An 18428-nucleotide genomic window follows, 5' to 3' on the forward strand; every position below is an offset into this window, starting at 1 on the left:
CATTACTTATTACTCCTCCAACTAACCACCTCACATAAACTAATCTACAAACCACAAGGCTGCCCTACTCTCTGCTCCCTATTTCCCCCCTACTCCCCCTCTAGGCCACTATGATCAGAACAGCAACACTTACTCCAAATTCACAAACCAAACCTACCTGCAGGTAAACTCTTATATTTCTGGATCATTGCCAGATTATGGAATGACCTGTTTTCTTCTATCCATTCTGAACAGCATCCCTTTAATTTCAAAACTGCCCTACACAAGCATCTTTACTCTAAATGGATTTGCAACTGCTCTACCCTGATTGATGCTATCACTTGACTCTCTATCTCCCAGACCTAGTACCGCTTCTTAACTGTCTAGCCTCTTAAACTACTTTCTTCCACCACAAGAAATAACCTAGATGTAATTTCAACCTTTATATTCTGAAGAATCCTTCATTTTGATCTCACCATTTACTAAATATAACTTTCTAAAGCTACTGTTTATTTGAGTTTTCTCTGTAATCTTGTATTTCGTTTATACTCATTGATATCTTAAATTCAAATCACCTACAATTGACATAGAGTCTATAGCTGGACCACCTTCAAACCAGTGGATGCAACTCAATTTAACTTGTTCTCTGATATATGGAACTTTTTTTTGCTTATTTGTCTTTTTTTGCTTATTTTTGTATTAAGTCTTGTAAATATTGTATCTAATTTGTGTTATTTTTGTACTGGAGCTTTTCGCTCTGGGCCTCCACTAAAAATAGGCTCTGTTCGGCCCAGTGGACTTTCCTGGTAAACAAATGTCAAATGTCAATAAATATTGGGCAGAGCAGTGGTGCAGCGGCTAATGCTGTCACTTCACAGCAAGAGGTTCTCCGGTTCAATTCTCGGCTGGAGTGCTTTCTGTGTGGAGTTTGCATGTTCTCCCTGCATTTGTGTGGGTTTTCTCTGGGTACTCCAGTTTCCTCCCATATTTTAAAGACATGCTTCTGGAGCTTTCCTCCCCGGGTCTCCACTGAAAACAGGATCTGTGGAACCTAGTCGGACTTTCCCGGTCAACAAATGTTAAATAAATATGACATCCTGTTGCCCCCTTATAATGCATTGCAATAATTTGCCCCGTGTATTGTGGTTATTTTGCCCTTTATGGCATGTCATTCCCTAGGTTTCAGTTGCACTCAGTGTGTTTTCCACCAAAGCTGGACATGACGATCTCATGCCATTGTGCTGTGCTCCCTATTCAAACTTATATTATGGCAGCCATCTCACTGTTACTGTTGCATACTACAGGTGTTGATTTCTTTGCTGGGTCACATTACCAGGTTTGTTTTTTTCCTTCACTATTTACATATTCAAGTCCATAGAGTTTTTGTGTGAAGTCCTGTATGCCGCAGTTTTTATTCTGTAAATGTTCTCAAGCAAAATGGTATCCGGGCTTTATATTGCATTAAGTACCTCTTGAAATGGTCAATTCAAATCACTGACTCAGAATCACTACTGGAGTATAATATATTAACCACCCTGACTAAAATTCGCCATCCTAAGCACATTGCTAAGGAAGCGTGTGACTACTTTGCTCATTCAAACAGTCATGGCAGAGAGTTAAGGAAATTTGATGGCATCACATTGCAGTGAAATTTTCTACATCATGATATGGCTAAAAGTCATTCTTGTATATGTTTATACCATGTTGCTCATCAGCTGAATCAGAATGAGAGGACATAGTTTCCTTGGGCACAGTAAGGTGCAAGTACCCAACATGATGTGCCAGGGAATAGAAGGTATTCTTATTTTCCAATCTGAAGACTTTGCTAAGCACATTTTGTGGCAGTAAATTGGCTCCTTCACAAGGTAGACATCTGGCTGGAACATGGAGGGCTTATGAATAATGCCAATGGCATCACTCAGTCAGGTGAAGAGTGCCACCATCAGTACAGCAGCCTACAGAGTTTCTAGCCCATCCAAATTCTGCAATAGCAGGGAGAGGTTATGAAGTGAGAAAGATTATTTTTCATCCAATTTCATTACTCAAGTGTATGTGCTCTACTTTGTTTTTTAATGGAAGGAGAATGAGAACTTAGAATGGTAGAGTATCTCAGAAGATGGGCACAGCTCTTTTGGTGCATATGCCAAATGTGCCAGTTTGCTGTAAAACTGAACTTGTATCTCTATCACATATACAGACTAATGTTTTCTCTTTTTCTTATTCTTCTGCAGGTTCAGTTGTAGTTGTAGGGTTGATGGAGCAGTAGCAGTTACCTCAACATGCACTGGCTAACATCTCTGGTACTAATTCACCAGTGGTCAACAGGTCTGCCTCTCATTAGGAAAATGGAAGGCTTTATGCTTAAGGCAACCTGGAAGGATTACTGGTGGCTTTTGTAGCCAGTTCACTGGATGGGGGCATAGACTTCTGTTCTGGCATTGACCTGTCATCTCCTGGCATTGGGTGGAGGTTGGTGGATGCTGAGGTGCACTGGCAACTACATGCCTGCCACAGCACCATGGAGAAACTTTAGGTGCGGGTTGGTAGGTTACATCAGTTAAAGGCCCAACAAATGGACCAGCAAGGATATAGCCTTGCTACATTATCAGCTAGTGAGAAAAGTGATGGCCTGTGGTGTTGCTTCTGGGCTGTCTTGATGTCTGTGCATGGACTGCACCCTATCATTATTCAGGTTTATCCCTGCTTTATGTTTCTTCCCGTATATCTTGTTGGTTGTCCATCCCTTTTGTATTACCAGCAACCATCTGTTTATACCTATCCACTAGCATCCTCAAGTATTGTGTGCATAGTTCCCCTGTCTTTCTACATTTTATGCTTATCTGGCTTTGATTGTTTAACTTCTCCCTCTGACTATCTTTTTGACAGCCATTCCTCGCTTCCTTGCTTTTTCAACCTTCTCTGCATATTGCAAATGGATTTCGAGCCCACAATCGAAAAAACACTGTTAAAACTGTTTTTCTTATTCCCAGTCATACCTTATGATTAACCTTTTGTGTTTTCCTGTGCTTGTCATTCCCCCTTCTCACTTTCATATCTCATACCTTTCCTTCCCATTTATATTAAGAAATAGGTTGGTATTTTTTTCTGCTGACCCTCATTTGCTTATTTGGTTGTCAGCTAGTAGTAGCTATGCAACATTTAATTTAGAGTGACAGTGTGCATGAACTCTGTTGAGGTAGCTTGGCTTGCTGATGACATTAAGTAGATCACATGACTCTCTATATTGATAACTATCCACTGGACCTAACAAGTTCTGCACTTTCCTATAATATGGCTGCTTTATTTTACTATTCACTCATTTCATTGGTATCTTGGTGCTGTTCCAGTCTTTTCTATTTAGTTGTGTGCTGTGTTACACTACAGACTACATGCCATTAAGCAGTGCAGAGTTATACAATACTTGTTTACGAATCCTAGACTCAATGTCAAATATAAGAAAGACTGCAGAGAGATGCATCACATGGCCCTTACTACCCGCTGCATTTGTAAACGAGAAAAAAGCAAAGAAGGCACTTTGCATTATCTGTATTCATGTTGCCTAAGCATTTTTAGCCAATTTGAGATTCTGCATTGTTTGTTATTATTTTATACCGTTAGCATTGTAGTCATTTTCCTTTAATGCTGCCTTGCCTGATATTGCTAGTAGTACTTTTATCATTTTTGAGACATTCTGTTTTGTTTAATACTGCTTCATGCCATTTAAATAACAGCTTTGAGTTAATCTGCTTAGCCAGGGATGGAAATAATTCTAGAATCAGTTGTAATTTAAGTAAGTGAGAGTTAGACTGACTGCTGCATGTCAATGGTAAGTTTGAACACTTGGGTTCAGAGTTCACTTAGTTTTCATTACTTCTTTTGTTATATTCTGCTGAAGTTACTGTGTGGGTCCTAGTTCAGCCTTTTGTCTTCCTAAACACACTGCAGATAGTTAAGCCACAGGCACTTCACTATTTATCTACCTGCTGCATCAGAAAAGAAAATAAGCTAGTAAAGTACTTTTCTTTGTCTACACTTGTTGCCTAGCTTTTCTAGCCAATTTGAGCTATTTTGTAAAGCAAATATTGCCTTTATTTACAGTTTCAGACAGTGGCATACTTTTAAACACATTTCATAAGTAAAAAGGTGCATACTTTTTCCTTTGGCTTGTCTTTACTGTCCAGTAAGTTTATTTTATATTTAATAAAAACTGGTACAGCCCAGAGCATGGACTTCTAGTATTACAACAGTTTAGTATTGAATCCCAGGACTAGCAGCCATGTTTCAAGTTAATATTAACTGCTCTGTTCTATCATGGAGTGTGGAACCATAGCCTGTTACATTTTCTCATAAAAGTTCTACAACTTTTTTCCTTTAGTGGTTCCCTTCCTTGTGCCATTACTGTTTTCATAAAGGCCCTCACTTCTCTCCATGTTGTTCTTCCTTGGTTTTCCATTTCTGTGTTATTACTTTCTTGAACACCACCCATAATACAGTAGTTAGCTCACCTCTTAGCCTACTGGCACTCTAGTAAATCCCCACATAGTTCAGTAACTATTCACTCTCTTTAAATGGTTCTCCTAGGAGTCTTCCCCTTATCTTGAATTTTGCTAGTTTACTGTAACCCCAAAAAATGTGTCCCCCGCCCCTTACTTGATTTTGATCACATCACCCTCACCTTTTGTTGACTCTGGGAATATTTTGCTTAACTTACTAGGTGTATTGCCTGTGCATGTTTTTTTGTTTTTACTATCATTTTAGTCATTCTCATCTAAAGGTACATTGCCTAATATTACTGGTTCCAATTAAATTGTTTAGAGCTGTTCTGTTTTGTTTGATACTGATTTGTTCCACTTAAATGACATCCTTCAAGAAATTTGCTTCACAAATGATGGAAAAGATCTTAGAATCAGTTGTGATTAGATCTAGGTAAGAGGTAGACAAATTTCTGCAGGGTGAGTTTGAGCACTATGGATTCAGATTTCACCTCATCTTAATTGTCTCTTTTGCTTTTTTCAGTTATTTTTACTGCATGGGGCCCAGATCAACCTTTGTTTTCTTAAAAAGACTGCATAAATTTGAAGCCACATGCCTCTTACTATTTAACTAACTGCTGCATCTAAAAAAAGAAAAAAAACAGGAACATATTATTCTTTGTCTGTACTTATGTTGCCCACTAATTCTAGCCATTTTGAGATTTTTCTGAATTGTGTGTTACTATATTATGTACATTTCTTTGCTCTTATGTTTTATATAATTTTAATTGTTTTCATGTAATACATACATACTTGGCTTGGGAGTGCCTTCTGTGTGGAGTCTGCGTGTCCTCCCCGTGGTTGGGTAGCGTTCGAAAGACATGCATGCGTAAATGGGCGTGCCTTCGTTAAAGGTTGGGTGTCGAGCTGGCACATCGGTATTTCAAAAAAATCTACTGCCAATCATTAGCAGACCGGAGTTCGGCTGTGGCGACCCCTTAACGGGAAAAAGCTGAAAGACAAACAACAACATACATACATTCATATATACATACAAATATTTCAAGCAGTGGCATTAATACCCTTCTCGCCTTGCAAAATGCCAAAACACTTGTTCCCATAATAAGTGTCCAGGCTGTTCTTAAAAATAACTAAATTAGTGCTTGCTTTAATGTTATTTGGTAGTCTGTTACATACATCGGCTTCTCTGTCTCAGAAAATCAATTAGTACACTTCTCATTCCTATAGAATCTTCTACATAGGTTGTCTTATGATTTCTGCTACTATTTAATAACCCCAAACATTCCCAGAGGTAGTTGTCTCTAAATGCCTTATGTACTTGAATAAGTTCTGTAAGAGACACTGTACAAGTTCAGATATTTTACTCTTTCATAATAACTTAAATTTTCATATCCATGGAGGCCTTTGGTGTATTTACACTGTACTCCTTTCAATTTACTCATGCTTGTTTTTTTATAAGGCTTCCATATTGTTATTCCATACTCAAGTTTTGGTCTAATGTAACTAACAAACATTTCTGATTTCCTAGACTATACAAATCTTTTTGTGCAACCTATAGTTCTATAACTAGCATTAACCAATTGTTTGATATAATTAGAACAACTCAAAGCTGCATCCGCCCATATACCCAGGTTCTTACATAAATAGTGCCTTGCCTGATAATGTTGGTTGCACTTTAACCATTTTGTTGTTGGTCTGTCTTCATGTCCTCCCTGTGGTCGCGTGGGTTTCCTCCGGGTGCTCTGGTTTCCTCCCACATCACAAAGACATGCAGTAGGTGGATTGGACACTCTAAATTGGCCCTAGGTGTGTGTGTGTGCATGTGTGTGCCTTCTGTGGAAGGTTGGGCACTGGGCTGGCAACTCGACACTGTAAAACCCCACTGCCAATAATGAGCGAGAGATGATCCACTGTGGCGACCCCTAACCAGGAAAAGCCGAAAGAAGAAGAAGTTGTTGGTCTGTCTTGTTTAATATTGTTTTGTTCCATTTAAATCACTACCTTGAGGATATTTGCTTGGGAAGGGGTGGAACCTGTTTTAGAACCAGCTGTAATTTGCTCGATGTGCAAAATAGGCTACTTGCAGCAGATCACATATGGATTTGAGCACTTGAGATTTGTAATTATCTTAGTTTTTATTGGTTGTTTTGTTGCCTCCTTGTTTATTTACTGCATGGATCTGGGCTGATTGCAGCTCTGTGACAGTAGTATTACTATAACAGGAGGTATGCAGAAGTAAATTTCTCACTTCTTATACTACAGGAAGTGTACCTTCTTATAACATCTGTGAATTACTTAGGCATTTGGTTTTGTCAAAAAAGCTTGCTCTGAGTTGCAAAGGCTTCATTTTAGCTGTGCTGAATTCAGCAGCCTTAGTACTAGTTGCAAGGATCAGTGCAGGCTTATGCATAAAACCTGGCCAAATAACTGCATAAGCATAATATTGCCCCAGCCCCTCTTCATATCCATTACTTTAAATCAAGCAGCACTCGACATCACGGTGAATCAATCCATTAATCCCACTTCTACTGCCAGGCATATAGCATATGGAATCCTGAGGCAGTGTATGAGCTACCTCATGTTTATTAATAATGATTTCCTGCTAAACCCAAAGGACCCTATCCATAAGAGCTACAAATGCTTAATTCAACTGAAGATGCCAGTGTATCAGCCAGCTAGTGGCAATAAGTTTAACGCTGTCTTACCTCCCTCAACTGCACCCATGCAATATCCACAGATTGCAAACTATAAACTGTCTTATGATGGTGCTGTTAAAAATCTTTGCCAAATCCTACTAGGACTCTAAAGACTAGCCATTGATCTAAATCATCAGATTTACCTCCTGCATGCAACCCAGCATTAATAGCTCATATCTAAAGTGCAGCTCACACTGACACTATAAGAATTACAGACACTAATAGGGGTCACATAACTAATATGCTGAAGCCCTTAAGGCAGTAAGACCAATTATATTCATCCTGCAATGTCCTACTTACAGGTGACTTTATAGTTAGACACACAGATGCTCTACTCAACCAGATGAGCAAAGGCAGGGTAATGGTTAGTTGCCTCTTAGGTGTCAGGATATGTAGCCACATTAAAGGTAACAACATATCCTGACACCACACACAAAGACCATATTATGCTGAGTCACTAAATAGATTCATAGATTAGTACTAGGCTAACTGCCCTTGTGGGCCATTTTAAACCTAGCCATTTACCCCATGTGAGAATCAAACCATGCACCTTGTGTTTGTAAGGTAAACACCCTAACCATTATGCCAACCTCCCACCCCTAAAAATCAATCTTCCCAAACCTCAAAGATGTCCTATGGCTACAAAGGCAGCACCTGTCCTCAGCAATCACTAAATCACATACCAAAAGCAACACCAAACACCACACATACACCTATATCCAATGGACCCTCAAAGAATGAAGCCCATAAGAGAAGCAAACACTTTACCAAAGACACTTGTCATAGGGTGCTGCATTGTACTACACTTTACCAAGGACACTTGTCATAGGGTGCTGCATTGTACTACACACAGATGCCCCACTCAGCAGACTGGACAATGAAAATATAGTGGTTAGTTGCTTATCTGGAGCCAAGATCCATCTTTGCACACACAGTCAAGAGAATTAACTATAGCTATGGGCATAATTCTATCTTTATCCATTTTGTTGTAAATGAACTGAGACATACCTCACTGGACTATATGATGAGAAACAGTATGGATCTCACCAAATGTGACTCAGCCAGGTATGTGTCTTGCATTGAGCAGCAGTCTACTTTCACGAAGGATGATGCCACAGAATGCACAAAAAATGATTGACTTTAATATTGGGTTAATTTCTGATGTCACTGTAGGGGAATTCAATATTTGTCAGCATGGTAGGACATGGTTAACAGATCACGTTGCTTTGCCAAGAATGATCTTCACCTGTCTCCCCTGGGCTTCTGGATATTGGCTAAAACTTTATTCACTTAGAACCTTCTTTGACAATGCCAAATTGACAAAACTACCAGCTTAGCAATAAAACCCAAAGGAATCAAAAGGTCTTACTGCTCAGTGGTAGGAGCCTTAACAAGAAACTCCACACCCTACAAGATCTCCTCACTCTGGAGAATACAGACATCTGTGCCCTTACCACGACATGGTTTAAACCCCCAGAAAGTAGCCCAGCAGTGCATGGCTTCAGTGCCTTCTGCACATTTAGATGGTAAACCACACAGACTGGCACTAAAGGTCATGGTGTCTTCATCTACATTAGCAACAAGTATGCCTCATAGTTGGTTAAACAGGATGATGCGCTGGAGTTCATCCAAGTGCAAATCACCATAGACAAAAGCAAGCTATAGGCCACCATCTATACCCCAAAAATCCTATAACTCATACCTAAACCTGCTGGAAGCACTTGCCATCCATCCAGACACACTATTCATGGGAGTTTTCAACTGCCTGTCTAAAGACTGGGAAATATACACTGCCTCAAATTTTCAAGCACAGCATTTCCTGGACTTTATTAACACAAATACCCTACACCAGTCAGCTCAGGGACTATTCTCCTACTTGTCTTCAGACAAGCACTACAGAAGCATACATTGCAAAACAGCTAGATTCAGAAACAGCTTATTTCCCCAGGCCATCAGAATATTAAACTCAAGTAGCAAGGCAAGCCAACAGGTCACCTAGTCAGTGGCCACACAGGCGGAAGGAAATATATTTTTCTTATAGTGCAATAACTCACTACTAGGTTCTCTCACTTGTGCAATAACTCACTGAATAATTATTACTTTTTGTGCAACAACTTTAAATACAAGCTACATTCCATGCAATGGACAAAAATGGTCTCTAGATTACCTTTGCTTAAGCCTCTAAATGCAATATCTAAAGTGCAATACTAAGCGCTGCTATAGATAGACATACAAAAAATTGTAATTGTGCCCTAGTGTCATGTCAATGTTAATGTCATATATAGAGTCTGTAGTTATTTTTATATTTATATCATTATATTTTAATATGTTTTTGTCTGCACATTGAGCTCGAAGCAACAGAATGTTGCTTAGCCTGCACTCATGTGTGGGGCTAAATGACAATAAAGTTTACTTTGACTTTGATCTGATAGTGCACATTCTAACCAGAGGTTCAAACAGACTGGACCTAGTAGTCACCAACATGGGAGAGTGCTGCACCCTGCCCAATGTCATGTCCTCCATGGTAAGGTCCGGCCATAAAGCTGCCCCCCATTTCATGTCCTCACTGTTGAAGTTGGATCACAAAGCCCTCTCCTTCAAAATAAAAATGGACATGAAAAACACAGCAAAACCTGTAACAGTTAAGAATTCTAAAGCTAACTATATCCTATTAAGCAACAGTTTATCAAAATTCAATGCCCCTCCAAACTCCAAGTTCACAGCAACCTATGTGGAATTGTTCACAGAAAATCTGTACACCCATGTAAGTGGCTACATAGACGCTGCTGTAGCTACTACCTACTGTAAGTTCAAAACAAACCATACTGGTGGAATCCTAACCTTAACTGGATATATAATAAAAGGAAAAAAGTCATGGCCAAAATCAGAAAGAAAAGCTCTCATAATTACAAGAGCTCAGTAACTAAACAGGAAACTAAGAGAACTAATTAAATGTAACAAAGGCAATTACATGGTCAAGATAGCCTCTCAGGTAAAGACAGGCCTTCTACAGCTATGTTCAAAACCATAACACACAGCAGTGTGCTGAACTGGTGATATATGGTACCATTTATACCAAGCAGAATGAATCTGCTGCCTGACTAACTCATCTCTGACTTTATCTCCCACTTTCCCCCTACCACCCCCTGTGAAACCCTACTAGCATATCCCCCCCAACTATTAGCAGGGAGCAGTTAATGGTAGTACTTGCTAAGGCCAAAAATACAGCCTCAATGGGCTCGGACAATGTCCCATGTTGCCTTCTAAACAACTTGAAACATGAAAAATAAAAGGCAGCTGTTGCAAGACAAAAGCGACACTTGGTAGGTGGTAAATCCTTTATAAGCAGAAAACTCCATATCCAGAAAAATGCAGAAAATATTCATCCAAGATAAAACAGTGCAAGCAAACACAGCATTAATTATTATTTATTAATACTGCTGTGTTTGCTTGCACTGTTTTGTCCTGGATGAATATTGTCTGTATTTTTCTGGATTTGGAGTTTTCTGCTTATAAAGGATTTACCACCTACCAAGCGTCGCTTTTGTCTTGCAACAGCTGCCTTTTATTTTTCATTGTTTGTAAGACTCTACCTGTTTAACTTGAAACATGAGCTATTAGGAACACTTCAGTCACTTTTCAACTACAGCCTCAAAATAGGCTCTGTACAAGGTGAATGGAGAACTGCAACAATTATCCCTCTTCCCAAGGGTGGACTATCAGCCGACCAGGAAACTACAGAGCCATTAGTCTGACAAATCTAATATGCAAAGCCATGAGACAAATTGTCATGGGAATGATCAACAAAGACACTGGACTCATCCCAATCTGGTTTGGCTACAGGAAGGTCATGTCTATATAACCTGTTAAACATCTTTGAGAGGGTCTCCAAGGCAATGGAAATGGGGAAAATGGTGCAAACTGCCTACCTAGATCTGGCTAAGGCTTTTGATATGATACCACACTCAGGTATTGTTGACAAGCTCACTAAACTACCCATAGATCCCTACATAATTCACTGGATTGGCAGTTGGCTCACAGATAGGACCCAAGAACTGAGAATTGGTGAGGCCACTTCCACCAAGAGACCTGTCCCCATCAAAGTACATTAAGGCTCAGGGCTGAGTACACTCCTTTTCACATCTAGTTCTCAGAGGTCAAGGCTAATGTCAAGGGCCTCTGGTTCACCAATTTTGCAGGTAACTGCAAACTGGGAGCTATCATAGATTCCCACCATGAAACTAACATACTGAGAGAGGGTCTAACACAGACAAATAACTGGTACTAAAGTCACAGATTAAAGATCAATGCCAAGAAGTGCATTATTGGGCCTTCTGGGAAAAAAGCCAACACAGGTTGATAACATTATCAATAATACACCCCTAAGAGATGACCCAGTAGTTAGGGATCTGGGAACATATGCAGATAGTGATCTAGCCTTTGAGCAACACATAGCCAAGGTAGAATTTATTTATTGACTGACATTTGATTATTGGGAATATCTGACCAGAAAGAAAAGCTCCAAAGTATTACAAAACATTTGAAGAAATATAATTTTACAATCTTCAAAAAATAATGCAAAAACAGCTACAGTTTAAATAATTATACCAAAACTGACATAATATGAAAGCATTTGTTAAGAATAGATGCAAGTTATATGACAATTGTTTAATAATTAGAGAAATGTTAGCCAGTTTATATATAAATTAATGGGAAGTTAGCGTAATACAAACAGGAATTTTAATAAGACATGAGAGAAAAGCAGGCTTAAGGCATATTTAGGGAGAAGGCCAGAGGAGAGAAATTGATAGAAGTAAGGAAGTAAGTGAAGAAGGGAGAGTAAGGAGGTCTGAGGTTTGAACAGGTACTTGTTCTCATTTAGGGATTTAGTTTATCCTGGTGTTGAGCAAGAACAATGCAAGATTTTGGCTAGGAAGTTTGTCAGAATGGTTTTGATAGGATGGTTACTGATATGACTCTTCCTTTCTTTTATATTTATATTATTCCATACTCAAATTTTGGTCTTATATAACTAACAAACAATGACTTCATCATGCCTGATTTCTTAGACTTTATAAATCTTTTTATGCATCCTATAGTTCTATAACTATCATTAACCAATTGTTTGATATAATTAGAACAACTCAAAGCTGCATCTGCCCATATTCCCAGGTCCTTACAGAAACAGTGCCTTGCCTGATACTGCTGGTTGCACTTTAACCATTTTATTGTTGGTCTGTCTTGTTTAATACTGTTTTGTTACATTTAAATCACCACCTTGAGGATATATGCTTGGGCAGGGGTGGAACCTGTTTAGATCCAGCTGTAATTTGCTCGATGTGCAAAATAGGCTACTTGCAGCAAATCACAGATGGATTTGAGCACTTAGGATTTGGAATTCTCCTAGTTTTTATTGGCTGTTTTCTAGCCTCCTGGTGTATTTACTGCATGGATCTGGGCTGATTGTAGCTCTGTTACAGTAGTATTACTATAACAAGAGGTATGCAGAAGTAAATTTCTCCCATCTTATACTACAGGAAGTGTACCTTCTTATAGCATCTGTGAATTACTTAGCCATTTTGGTTTTGTCAAAAAAGCTTGCTCTGAGTTACAAAGGGTTAATTTTAGCTGTGCTGAATTCAGCAGTCTTAGTACTAGTTGGTGAGGTGGAGCATGAGCGCATCTGGTGGGACCTGAAAAATGGTGAACTATGCCTGGGCAGGGCGAAGCCAGAGGAAAATCTTGTGGAGGTTCGTATCAGTTCTGATGTGCAAGTCGGGTATCTAATCTGGGTATAGGAGTAAAAGACTAATTGAGCTATCTAGTAGCTGTTTCCCTCTGAAGTATCCCCTCAGGATAGCTGTCACTCGGTGGATGCAGTTTTATCTAGTAAAGTGAATGATTAGAGGTCTTGGGGCTGAAATTATCTCAACCTATTCTCAAACTTTAAATAGGTAAGAAGCCCAACTCACTAGCTTGGATCTGGGCATGGAATGCGAGTGCCCAGTGAGCCACTTTTGGTAAGCAGAACCGGCACTGTGGGATGAACAGAATGCCGGGTTAAGGTGCCCGATGCTGACGCTCATCAAACTCCAGAAAAGGTGTTGGTTGATATTGACAGCAGGTCAGTGGCCATGGAAGTGAGAATCTGCTAAGGAGTGTGAAACAACACTACTACTGAATCAACTAGCCTTTAAAATGGATGGCGCTGAAGCATCTGGCCCATATCTGGCCATCACTGGTACTGGGAACCAAGGTGGCTATGCCGTGATGAATAGGAGGGCCAATGCGGTGGCACTGAAGCCCAGGGTGAGGGCCTGGATGGGGCCGCTGTGGGTGCAGATCTTGGTGGTAGTTGCAAATATTCAAATGAGAGCTTTGAAGGCCAAAGTGGAGAAGGGTTCCAGTTGAACATGGGTCAGTCAGTCCTGAGAGATAGGTGAGCACCATTCTGAAGGGATGGACGATGCCTTCATCACCCTCACCCAACCAAAAGGGAGTTGAGTTCAGATCCCCGAATCTGGCACGGTGGAGACGATCACCTCACGGCTTCCAGTCCGGTGACACAAATGATCACAGAGAAGCCAGCCGGGGCCCCCTGGCAGAGTTCTCTTTTCTTCATGAAGGGCAGGGTGCCCTGGAATGGGTTTTCTCCAAGAGATGGGCCCACACCCTGGAAAGCGTTGCAGTTCCAGCAGTGTCAGGTGAGCTCTCACTAGCCCTTGAAAATTCAGGGAAGAGGATGTAAGTCTCACGCCGGGCTGTACCCATATCTGCACAGGTCTCCAAGGTGAACAGCCTCTGGCATGTAGGTAAGGGAAGTCAGCAAGCCAGATCCATAACTTATGGATAAGGATTGGATCTAAGGGCTGGGTCATTCAGGCTTTGGTGTGAAGCGAGTGGCCTGGGTATTGCCTCCTCGCTATGCTACCCCTCCCACAGTAGCTGGGGGGATGGTGATTGCAACTCTGAATGTGCTCTGGGCCCTTCCTGTGGATCATCCCGGTTGTGGCGGTTGCTGGCCCAGACTGGCATCCCGTATCATCTGGCAGCTAGCAGCTGACTTAGAATTGGTGTGGACCAGGGGAATCTGACTGTTTAATTAAAACAAAGCTTCGCAAAGGCCCAAGGTGGGTGTTGACGTGATGTGATTTCTGCCCAGTGGTGTCAATGTCAAAGTGAAGAAATTCAATGAAGTGTGGGTAAATGGCGTGAGTAACTATGGCTCTCTTAAGGTAGCCAAATGCCTCGTCATCTAAGTAGTGATGCACATGAATGGATGAATGAGATTCCCACTGTCCCTACCTAGTATCTAGCGAAATCCCAACCAAGGGACTGGGCATGTTAGAATCACTGGGAAAAGAAGACCCTGTCGAACTTGACTCTAGTCTGGTACTGTGAAGGGGCATGAGAGGTGTAGAATAAGTGGGAGACCTTGGCCACTGGCGAAATACCACTACTCATCATTTTTTCACTTAACCAGTGAGGCAGGGGGGAGCACCACCGGGCATCTCGCTTCTGGCTCCAAGCACCCAGGACATCCGAGCGCAACCTGTTCCTGGGACAGTGTCAGGTGGGGAGTCTGTCTGAGTACACCTGTCAAAGAGTAATGCAGGTGTCCTAAGGTGAGCACAGGGAGGATATAAATGTCCCATGGACCAGAAGGGCAAAAGCTCGCTTGAGCTTGATTTTCAGTATGAATACAGACCGAGAAAGTGAGGCCTCAAGATCCTTCTGGCTTTTTGGGTTTTAAGCAGAAGGTGTCAGAAAAGTTACCATAGGGAAAACTGGCTTATGGCAGCCAAGCATTCATAGCGATGTCACTTTCTGATCCTTCGATGTCGGCTCTTCCTATCATTGTGAAACAGAATTCATCAAGCGTTGGATTGTTAACCCACTAATAGGGAACATGAACTGGAGTTTAGACAGTTGTAAGACAGGTTAGTTTTACCCTACTGATGATGTGTTGTTGTGATAGTAACACTGCTCAGTACGAGAGGAACCACAGGTTCAGACATTTGGTATATGTGCCTGGCTGAGGAGCCAATGGTGGAAAGCTACTGTCTGTGGGATTATGACTGAACACCTCTAAGTCAGAATCCCGCCTAAACATAATGATACTACAGCACCACAGATCTCCGATTGGTCAGTGAGGTGGCCGCAAGGTCAGTGAGGAGCACTGCTCGTCACTTGCTCAGAGTACAGATGGAAGGGGAGCAGCTCTCTCCAACAGTGCACACACATTTGAGCAGAACTGGGTGCCAAATCATTCGTAGATGACCTGATTCTGGGTCAGAGTTTCACACATAGCAGAGCAACAAAAAGACGCAATGTATTGAATGTCAGCATTCAAGCCAAGCTTTTGTTACAGGGGGGAGGATGGACTCTGTGCACTCATGGGGAGGGGTAGACCCATTCTTGGCCGGCCCACCCCACGTCACCCCCCTTTCTGTCTTGATCGTCGACAGGACTTTGCTTTCTGTCGGAGGGTGCAGGGTACTGCTGGGTGAGGGAGGGAGTGCTGGCTGAGTGGGTCCTGGTGGCAAGGCCTCCCATACAGGAGAAGGTCCCCAGTTGTGCCCCTTGCTCTGGCCCTCCGGCACCTCCTTCCAGATGGCCAGAAACCATGCTGGTGTGGAGGGGGCTGAGGATCGCTTACCCAGGCTTAAGGGTCATCCCCGGATAGGCAACCCAGTGGTGGGTGCATGGATCCTGGGTGAGGGCAGAGGGCTATCTGAGGAAGCCAGATCTGGGTGTCCCCTTCAGACAGGGGGATGGGGCCATACCTCTCAACCTGGAAACATCAAAAATCTGGACAAAGGCCATGAAAAATAGATACAAATCTGTATGCGGATTAGCATAACATTTGCATACATAATTATGTAACCCCACCCACTCTGATGGAATTGTGGGATATCAGCTTCAAACACAAACTGAAGGACAAACAACCAAAATATGGCTCCAGGCACCCAGACCCTGTATTAAATGGTAAACATTTTCTTTTAATTGTGTAGCAATGATGTTCACTGGGAAGGGAGAAGATGATGAACCTTAGGATTTTGTTTTTGGTGACTTGCAGTATGTTGGTTTATGGTAAAAGTATGGTATTTTATGATAGGCAATATTATAATCTTAGCAAAAAGAATATTCTAGTTTGCTAGGACCTCCAAAAGTCATTCTTCATGGTCTACTGTCTGATTTGTGGTGTAGCTACAGTTTGTGCACCCAAGGCTGTCTTTCAGTTTACCACCCTTCCCCCCTCACAAAATCATGGTCAAATGGGGTCTTCCCCCTGCAGCCATTCCAATGTCCCATTACTTGGCTATTTTGCCACATTTATCATAAACACTGTAATGTGAATACTGCTTTATTTCTACGATGATGTGGATTTCATTTAAAAGTTTTATTTTACATTTTACAGCACACGCACTAATAGACAATTGCTAAGCAAAGCAATGCAGTCTCACAATGAAAATAGATGTAGCATTAAAACTTCTCTGCCCTTGAAACTCACATTCATTGAAACAGCATTGAAACCCACCACATTCAAAGAAAATACATCTGGCCAATGGCAGATAAAGATTACCTCTGGGCTGTTTTCAAATCATAGGCCCCTTGCATATGAAACATACATGTGTTCTTTGATACACCTTCCTGATTGTATTAAATGATATTCCTTATATAATACAGTACATTTGTTAGAGGGCATTTTAAATGTATTGCTTTGAACATTTTTCCAGTAAACAATTAAACAAAACGCATGCACCAATAATGATAAAACTGCCCAATTCAGAACATTTCCATCATAAAAAGTCTACTCAAACTTCTACAGTCCAGCAGTATCAATCAAAATGCACAATCTCTGCAAAAGTAAGAGTCATCTAAATAATTCCACATCAAAGAGATTTGTAACTAATGAAGAGGTTACTGCTAGCAAACAACTTTATATTTAATTGTTTCATCTACAAATAAAGTGTCTGTTGCCCTTGAGGAATAAATAGTCTATGTCACTAGTTATTGCCACCAAAGAGGACATTGTCAGGACTGCAGCATCCACCCCCTTTAAAAGTACAATGCAGTACAGTAATGTATTTACATACTGTGGGAGTAGAACCCACAGCCTTCTGCATCAAATGCAAGCATTTAACCTGTTATGCTATTAACAATGCAAACAAACTCCACATAAGCAACACTAAACTTCTGTTCCCCTTAAGCTCTCAGCTCCTTGTAAAATCCACTTGACACTCAACTGTATCTCTCAACTTTGTAGCACAAGAAATCTGGAAAAAGCCAAAATTTATTGGGAGGAGGACAAAAGCCCAAAAACAGGGACATGTTTTAAACTTTGCTTGCATAATTTTGGAAAGTTGCTAGAATAAAATGCTGTGTTACCAACATGTGTTTCACTGCCAAGTCTTGGCCCCAGCTCCCTGTGCACTACAGTCAGAGCAACATACCACTATGCCAAATCAGCAGTTACCTGAAAGATAGGAAGACTAAAATGTAAATGGCTATCATTTAGTGAATTCAGTTCTCACCATAGCTCTCAACCTCTTAGCACAAAACACCTGGACAAAAGCAATTATGGGGGAATGCACCCCCCAAGCATATTCAGTGAATTCAGTTCTCACCATAGTTCTCAACCTCTTAGCACAAAAAACCTGGACAAAGCCAATAATGGGGGGATCACAGCCCCAAATATAGGGACAAATTTCAAATACTGGTCTTATAAACTTAGAAAATTGCTAGAATAAAAGGTTTTGTGTTAATTTGAATTTTCTGAAGAATATGAAATCTGAAATTCAAATGCCTGTCATTATTTCGTGAATTCAATCCTTCACTGGTTTGAAAAATCCAGAAAACCACAGATTTTATGAGGAACAGAACAGAACAAAAATATGAGACAAAAATCTAGAAAGTTTTCACAAGTGGTGGTCAACTATTTACCCATGCGTATACACACACACACACACACACACACACACACACACACACACACACACACACACACACACACACACACACACACACACACACACACATACTCCTTCTCAGCAGTGCAGCATAATACAATAAATAACTGAATAGTTTGCTCCTTCTCAGTAGTGCTGCAAGTACAATAAATAACAGAATAGCTTCTTCCGCAGCATGATACAATAAAAATAAATAACCAAACAGCCGCAGCATGATACAGTAAAACCAAACAGCTTGTTCCTTAACATACAATATAAAAATAAATAATCAGACAGCTGCAGCATGA

General features: G+C 40.9%; 1 pseudogene; it reads left to right on the top strand.

Annotated features, from left to right (window-relative positions):
* Positions 1-11906: 11906 nt before the first annotated feature.
* LOC122817641 lies at positions 11907-15534 on the top strand (annotated as a pseudogene).
* The last annotated feature ends 2894 nt before the right edge of the window (positions 15535-18428 follow it).

This window comes from Protopterus annectens, chromosome 1.part1, assembly GCF_019279795.1.
Source record: "Protopterus annectens isolate FY-2018-M chromosome 1.part1, PAN1.0, whole genome shotgun sequence".
NCBI classification, from domain to species: Eukaryota; Metazoa; Chordata; order Ceratodontiformes; family Protopteridae; genus Protopterus; species Protopterus annectens.